The 9,389-nt window shown below is 33.8% G+C and overlaps 1 protein-coding gene across 4 annotated transcripts in view; it reads left to right on the plus strand.

Annotated features, from left to right (window-relative positions):
- Positions 1-9,389, plus strand: part of LOC115217977 (protogenin A-like) — a 1,479,291-nt gene that overhangs the window by 152,922 nt on the left and 1,316,980 nt on the right. The window lies entirely within an intron of this gene.

The following is a 9,389-nucleotide window of genomic DNA, read 5'->3' on the forward strand; positions in this document are numbered from 1 at the left end:
CATGAAGCCCATACAGTGTATTTGTCACGATATGAACAGAATGAATATACCATTTTTTCTTAATAATACACATAGATGGAAACTATTTAATTTGAAAATTTACAATATAATATGAACAATGGTATAGTCAAGTATATATATTGCAGCGAACGCGGACAAAATTACAAACAGATACATACACATGCAAACGCAAACACACACATTCACTCACATTAACAGATATACAGTTATTTTCGGATGCAATATATTCAAAAAGTAATGTTTACAAGGTTCCTGAAATTGTTTCCATAATGTCATCAAATATTTAATTTACTTGTTATGTTTAATGAAGAAAACAGAACATATTTGTAGAGTAAAATATTGATATTTGCCTGAATGAAACTTGTATTTAAAAGTTGATAATGAACATGTTTTTTTCTAAATATTAGGTCAATTGTATATGACGGAAGAATGTTTGGTGGTATGTTTGAATGTTTTATACGAGTTGAACAACTGGAGTGAAATTCAAGATTGAATATAATTTTCAGTTTTAGTATATTCGATTAACAACCTATTCTCAAATTTTGGGGGTCGAATTGGGGGCATCTGCACGATAGTGATATTTGTTAGAAATAATTGATACATTCTAGACGCATGCGCGGCTGTGTGATAAGAAGGTTGCTTCTCAACCGCATCTTTCCGGATTCACACCCAACTGTGTGACACCTTGGACAAATGTCTTCTACTATATCCTTGAGCCGACCAAAGCCATCTGAGTGGATTTGGAAGATGGAGTTTGAGAGAAATCCGTTGTATATATGTATTTGTATTCATAGACACACACACACACACACCACACACACACACACATATATATATATATATATATATATATATATATATGTATGTATTCATACATACATATGAGTCTGTGTCTTTATGTCTGCGCTTGTCCCGGCAGCAATGTTCGACAACCGATGTTGGTGTGTTTAAATCCCGTAACTTGGCGATTCAGCAAATAGATCAATAGAATAAATCCTAGGCTTACAATGAATAAATCCTGGAGTCGATTTCTTCGAATAAACCTGTTGATATGGTGCTCCAGCGTGACTGCAGTCAAGTGAATTTAATGTTGAAAAGAAAAACAGAATAATATTAATCAAATCACACCAGGGATTCTATTAAAAACAAAATGATGACACTTGGACAAATTAGTCTTTGACATGCACATAATTTGGATTACTTATCTCATCACTGAGATTTGCAATGGCACCAGTTCATAACAGCGACTAAATAATGATATAACTATATCTTATACATTCCACATAACAGCGTCCAATAAGACATCTAAATTAGAAAGTGATATTACATCAAAAAACTACAGGGGAATCACATAATTACTAGCCGTTTCAAAGTAACATTTAGCTGACCATTCTACAAATTCTTTACTTTTACCTTCCAATGTCAAGTATTTAAACTGAAATCAATGTTCCACTGTCAACCACTTTGGTGAGTCTCGAAGATTTGATGCCTTCTGATATTAATAAGCGTTTTAGAAAAGTAGTCTGTTTTTTTTTCATTAATACATCTACATTTCTAATGAGAGTAAAAAAGTAATCATTTCGAATAAGTTAGTACATTGTGTTTGAAGAATTCTGTTCAAAAATAAAAGGAAACAAATCTCTCTCTCTCTCTCTCTCTCTCTCTCTCTATATATATATATATATATATATATATATATATATATATATATGTATGTATGTATGTATGCATACATACATATATATTAGTTAAAACAGGTAGGTATTTCATAACAACCAGCGCTTGTAAATGGATAGAATTTCCAGATATATTCAGCTATTTTACTTTACTGATTTGTCGCCCAAAACCTCACACTCACTCTTCCTTGTACAAACTTCCCTGCAGATGTATAGTTTTCCTGAAAATCATTTCATAAGAACCGTAAACCGAAGAAAGTAAATGTTGTGCGTTTCAATAGTTTGTTAGTATCAATTATATATATTCATCGCGAAAATTATTTATAGCATGCAATAGACAATACAACTTAATTATAAAAGGCAGATTGCTTGTATTATTTACCACTGCCGTTATGGTGTTTCCTATAATTTATGTTTGTACTCTGTGTCTTATTTATAAGCATTTGAGTTCGAACCTAACAATAATGTACGAAAGGATAAATATAATAAACTAGTTAATAATATTTGAGATAATAAACAGAAACATATTTTTGTTATTGAAAAGGAGTGTAATTAATTGAATTGTTTGTATAAAAAGTAAGTACTAACCTAGAAACATTTCAAATTAATTTGTATAGGAAAACAGGAACTGTTGTAATGCATCTTACGACTCCTCCGCCAGTTTTCTCTTTATCTTCAAATAATGATCAAACAATGAAAACAGAAAATTTCACCTGTACGCTAGTAAAAAATATAATCGGCAACATCAGTAAACTATAGACTGTCACTGTTGAAACTGCTTCAGTTTTCCAATTTTGTGCTTTATGTAACTGTGTCCCAGAAGCCTAAAAAACAAACACTTTTCAATTTGGAGATGTCAATAGATAATTCGTTCATATAGTGATGCCGCAAGCAAGAATATGTAATTAGATATGGAACATCTTTTCAATTCTCGCCACCTATGATTTCCAGCATGTTTACAAAAAAATGACACCATGCTCTATTAAATTCTGTCATACGGTGTAATGACACGCATCAACGTATAAACATTATTATCATTGCTTCTGCACAGCTTCTAACGCTGGAGATGTACTACGGTGTTAGCCGTTCACTACCAGTGAACTAAGGTAACACCTCTTATTTTTCGTGCACCTTCCAGAGCATTCTTACTGCAGCCCCTATTTGTTCCATGTCCTTCTCAACATTTTTACTCACTGTTCCTAGGGCTCCGGCAATTATTGGTACTACTACCTCCTTTTTCATCGATCAACCTCTCACGCTAATCTGTCAAATCTATCAACTTTTCTTCTTTCCTTATCCCATAACTTGTTGTCAGCTGGACATGTTATATATCTCATGCAGCATAGTTTGCTTTCTTTCTCAATTAAGACTATATCTGGCTTCCTATTCTCTATCTCATGGTCGCTCTGAATCATAAAATCCCACAGGATCTTTGCATTACCATATTCGATGATTTCTTTGGGTTTGTTGTCGCTCCAATTTGTTTCTCTGTCAAGTCCATACTTATTGTAAATTGTCCAATGGACAAGCCTTGCTATATTGTCGTGTTGTTTCAATTATTATTATTATTATATTATTATTATTATTATTATTATTATTATTATTATTATTATCATCAGTAGTAGTAGTAGTATAGTAGTAGTAGTAGTAGTAGTAGTAGTAGTAGTAGTAGTAGTAGTAGTAGTAGTAGTAGTAGTAGTAGTAGTAGTAGTAGTAGTAACAGCAGCAGCTGCAGCAGATATCAATTTTAAATTTTAGCACATGGCTAGTAATTTCGGCTACGGGTCTAGGTCGATGAGATCGACCCCAGTGTTTAGGTAGTAGATATTTTTTCCACTCCGAAAGAATTAACTGCAAAGTCGACCTCGGTGGAATTTGAACTCTGAACGTAAAGACCGACAAAATGCTGCTAAGCATCTTGTCCGACATGCTAACGATTCTGCTGCCTTTGCAAACAAAAATAAAAAGGCACGGAGAGCAAGCATAACCTGCACGTAAATACATTTTTTTACGAATTACTGTGTAGGTTACAATGCGTTGCTTACGCATGCTTTTAAATTAAAGGTTAAATTTTGCAATTTCGATTGAATTTTCTCTTTTTTTTGTATTAAGTATCATCATTAAAGGTATTTATACAGTGTTGAAATTAAGGAATCAACATTTAAATAAGCGAACCCTTCGAATCCATCACAATACACATACACACGCACGCACACACACTCGCCTATCTAAGTATGTATTTATGCATATGTTCACACGTATCTACCCTATGATCTATACACACGCAGATGAGTGTCGATTTATATGAAACAAAAATAGTGAATGTGATGAAATACTTACAGAAAATATTGCATAGAATTTGAGAAGTGTTTCGGACGCCTTTCAGAGATGGCAGCTGAATCAAACATACTGTAGCTCGTCCTGGGATATAGATAATATGACTACTTGCTTATCGGGAAATTTGTAAGTTCGATTTTAAAAACAATTTTTTTTTTCCAAGTATCACCATTATATGTATTTATTATACTCCAGTGAAATTACGAAATCAACTCATAAATAAACGAAACCCCGAAATCTATCACTATATACACACACAAGCACTTGCGAACTCATACCCACATAGTTGCATACCTCTGTATATATTTATGCATGTTTGAAGATAACCAACCCAAATTTTCATCATTTCCATACACTCACCCAATGAGTACCTCTGCCAAATTTGGTGAAAATCCGCTCAGCTGTTTTCAGCAATTTTGCAAACACATAAAGAGACAAAAAGACAAAAACGAGTGATTTACAATACCTGATTACGCTTATGCACGCAGGGTAACTATACAATTAAAAATTATCTGCAAATGAATTATTTCTATTACTGACACAAATATTCAAACTTGAGTGAGATAAATTTAGAATAGCGGCAAACGAACAGTATAAATCGTTGCATGTTTGATAGAATGCCTCACAGTATTTCACTTTGACTTGGTATTTCTCTGTTTTGCGTTTAAATATCGAAAAAAGGCTTTGTTATGCTTCCAGTATGTATCGTTCAAGAATGCAATCCTATTATTGAGATCAATTCTTCTTTTGTTCTAAATTCCTTATTCCTCTCCAGTTTTCTTCTGTCTCCCTCATTTCTATCCTCTTCCTCGCATTCTCTTTTTCTCATGCACTGTCGCATTCGCTCTCTCTTCTCCTCCCCATCTCTCTCTCCCTCTCTTTCTCTCTCTAGCGTTGTGAGACCATGCGTAGGGTCATTTCCACAAAACTGCGTAGGTTTAGCAGCTTCATTCCAAACTGTCACTGTCAGATACCAGGTGTAACTGACAGTGACACATGGATACGTAATACGAGTCAGAACGTTAACAAAGAGTATTAAAATAGCGGTGATGAATCTTGCAGTTTAAGTAGTCTAAGTCTAGGTCACGCACAAACCTATTGATTTATAATCTTAGATAAATTGTGGGGTCCATACAGTCTACTCCCATGCTTTGTCTATAAACAGATGTACCCTCCAGCGAGTTATTTCCACTTCAAAACTTTTGACTTTGATTTATGTAGAGAAATGCCGTTGATTTCAAGGAACCTGTTCGGCCATAGAAGGGGTTTCATTTTATCCTGTAGTTTTCCTCTCTAAACGTACGGATCTTGAGGTCTTTCGTGGTAGATAAGCGAAAGAGCGAAGTACAGTGTTTTAACGCATTTCAAAGGCTAGGCAACTACTGATAGGAGGGATGTATTTGCAAGGTATGACCTCAAATACTTCTAAGGACTTTGGTAACCTTAATACACTTGGTGGCAGGTTGACAGTCTTGCAGCAAGATTTGGGGTTACTCTATTACAAAGTAGATCATGGGCAGAAGAGAGCTCCGAATGATCTAATGTTTCTACTCAGCCAGAGCACACAACTGATACTTATTTAGTGACACCTGAGCCTACAAGCGCAAAGTTGCGGTTGACTGGACATTAAGTTAAAATGCGAGATGTTTGAATAATAGCGATTCTGCCAATTCAACCCTTAAGCATTATCTGACAAATTAACTCGGAGAAAGTATCAGAGAATAGCAATATAATTATTACTTAATTAAAATATATAATTATATATAATATGTTATTTAATTATATATAATGTAATTACTTGTAATTATAAAATGTAATTATTAATGTAAATAAAATATATATAATCATAGCATGATGACTAATAATTGAAATACTTATTCTCTGAACATAAGGTAGAGTACAAAATTCCAGTCCTTGCATCACTCACAGACACACGTCGAATCTTTTATTTAAATGTTGCCTGCTGTGATACAGGATTAAATCGGATTAAATTTCTCTATATTCTCGAAATCTCGAAATCTTCCTCGGACACACATTTATAGCAAAACCATAACTATAACTACGACTACCACCATGACGGCGACAACATTTCTACTTGCGCACTGTTCCACTTAATAGCCGTGAACTTTTTCATACAATACGTAGCGTAACGTTATGGCCTTTACTCCCAAATCGTTATATTAGCAGAAATAGGTACGCAATTATACAATCATTTTGAAAATATTCTATCAAGAAATTTGATATAACATCAAATGTCACCGAAACATTATCACATGTAATATCGAAAGTGATCTCAAATCAATAGATACATACATACGGAGCTATATACGTATCAGGTATGAGAGTGAAACCACTATTTCGGGATTAAAAGTATTTTATTTCCTATGTAAGTAGCGGTTGATGTTGATATAAGTATTAATAAGCAAATATAAATGTATAAATATTTGAAAATATATATTCATATAACTTTGTGTGTCTCAGTGTATATACGAGGTGGTGTTGAAAAGTTCCTCGATTTGAGTAAAGGAAAATAGACGAGAATCAGATTCAAACACTTATTGCAACGGTCCTTCAGTTTTTCTAAGCCCTGTAAAAGAACTCGGAACGTTGGGCCTCGAACCAGGCCTTTCGCGACACCCATAAAATCAGGAGCGTTTTCAGTATCCACCCCTGTTTATAAAAACGCGTGTGTGTGCGTGTGTATATGAATACATACACACGCACACACACGCGCACACACACCAAACTTATGGATGGTGTATTTTCAGATGACTTTGTTGCGAATTATGCGTGACAGCAAAGTAACTAGATTTTCACTGAGGGTAACTTCGATCAGTATACTGAAGGATTATGAACCGAGAGCATTTCCGATGCACCATTCTGATCGATGAGTAACCAAACAAATATATAATGCATTAATTCTTTTATCCTGTGTTATGTGTTACTTCAGTTATACCAACTAACATTTGTTATTTAGTTATCAATTATTTATTTCTGTGCATTTGAGAGTGTCAAATGTATGAACGATAATAATACTCAATGCATGCTAAAATAACGCGTTCTTTACTTACTATAAGTCCACAGTTCATTCTGCTGAATCTTTGAGAATCGCATGCAGATTTTTATGCGTTGCAAATATTTCTTCATGCTACTTCATCCGTTATTTTCAGATCAGCCAGAAGTAAAGCAATTCTCTAACTGTTTCACCTTCGCAGGATAACACTGAGTCTGATTTATAGACTCTGTAACATCACTTTTGTTTTCTATGCCAATAAAGCCAATAGACTTAGCTATGCTAAAACTATCCGCTTGTGCATGTCCTTCACTCTTGAACGACCAGAAATAGATTAGGTTACGAGAGAATTTAACTCATTAAGTATATACATCTGCATCATGCACACAAGCAAATCTCAGTCCAGGTCAATGATGTCTTCCATTCATGTTCATACTCGATACATCAAGAAGACAAAAACACATACAATGATTGGCGAAGAGAGGCAATTGCCCATTTGTGAAAAATGAATATCATTTAATCAGTATAAATTATTAAGAATCCAAAAATACTTGATTCCCCCCACTACATTGAAAACATCTATGCCTTTCATCCATGTCTCAAAACAAAAGTTTTGATTGGCAGTAGTCTTGAGAATAGTATCCCTACAGTATCCCTTTGTTTTGCATCAATATCCTCGCTGAATGCAGTAGATGATGTCATTATCAAGACAGGGCCGGGCATTACATAACAAATACTAGTACCTAGTCTCTTGCGACCGTTTATATATATGTATTGTTTTACTATAAAAGTACTCTTTGAACATCTGTGTGAAGAGGCAACTGAAAAAGTAATATTTCATGTTTATAAAAATATTTATTAATGAATGTAAACATTACATTCCAAAATATCTATGTATTATCTACTACATTTTGTTCATTGAAAGCTTAGAATAGTCAACAAATACATTATTCAGAATTTTTAGACATATGCACTGTCAATTGAATCAGATTGATTAGTCTCAACAAATGCCACGGGTAGCAGCTGAAGCTTCTTTTTTTTTTTTCCTGGAGAGATAGGATTTTGTTTCTACGATAAATGTATTATATTAGAAATCTTGATGGGTTCATCCCAGATTTGCTTCCACGAAGATACAACTATTTACGGCTAATCATTATGTTTACGTTCCGCAATGACCTCCTATTATGTACAGCTAAACCTTATTTCAACTAGTCACTAAAATTCTATTTTCCTACGTGCAGAAGGAAGCTTTACCTATATGATTTAATGACCCTTACTAGTTCAATCGGATTGCATACTTACAGTCTAAGGAATGGACATTTTCTTAGTCGGTTAATCATATATAACCATACCTCAACCAAATAATTCTTCTTGAGCACATTCTCCCATAAAAATATGTATTCAATCCCATTATAAACGAAATAATTTATATCATTTAAATGAATTATATTATTTAGCTTTAATTTGTGAGATAAAATATGTGCGCGTGTGCGTGTATATATATATATATATATATATATATATATATATATATATATATATATATATATATATATATATACATATATATGCACAGCAACCCTGTACATTTATGCACTCACATGAATTAAAATCTCCCTGGGAAAAACGTAATGAATATATTTAACGAATAATTATAATCTTCCGTACTTTCCAAGCTGCACATTAATCTGAAACCCCGTTTAGTAGTCGATGGACGACAGTGTTTAATTAATTGATTTATCCCAATGAAATTTCCCCCTCTTATGTGTTTGTAATCTCAAATATAGATCACTGACCTATTCTTCTGATCACTTTGTACAACACACATTGCTGCCAATAACCAACGTTGAGCGAATCAACTGGCAGTCAGCCCTGGCGGTTCTTGGATGCGTCAAAGAGCAAACAATTATGTGATATTCATGTTGTGCTAAGACAGTACTACGTGCCAAAGATATCTTTAAACAAAGTTTCAGATGCTAGTATGTATGCGTCCATATAACTACTATAGATTCAACAGCAGTTGATATATGTGTGTGTTTGTTTGTGTTTAAGTATGCAAACTTACAAACACATGCGGCCACACACACACACACACACATATATATGTGTGTGTGTGTGTCTGTCTGACTGTCTGTATGTATGCATGTGTGTATGCACATATGCATGTATATGTGAATGTATGCAAGCATGTATGTATATAGCAATATTTAATTTATAAATCTAAGTTCTAGATACTGATTTCAGACATTGCTAAGAGGAAGCTCTCCACGTGCAAATATTTTCATAGTAGCTTTTATCGTAACATGGAGATATGTTTTGTACGAAATAGATACGTAATGTGT

Source organism: Octopus sinensis, linkage group LG12 (genome assembly GCF_006345805.1).
Source record: "Octopus sinensis linkage group LG12, ASM634580v1, whole genome shotgun sequence".
Classification (NCBI taxonomy): Eukaryota; Metazoa; Mollusca; class Cephalopoda; order Octopoda; family Octopodidae; genus Octopus; species Octopus sinensis.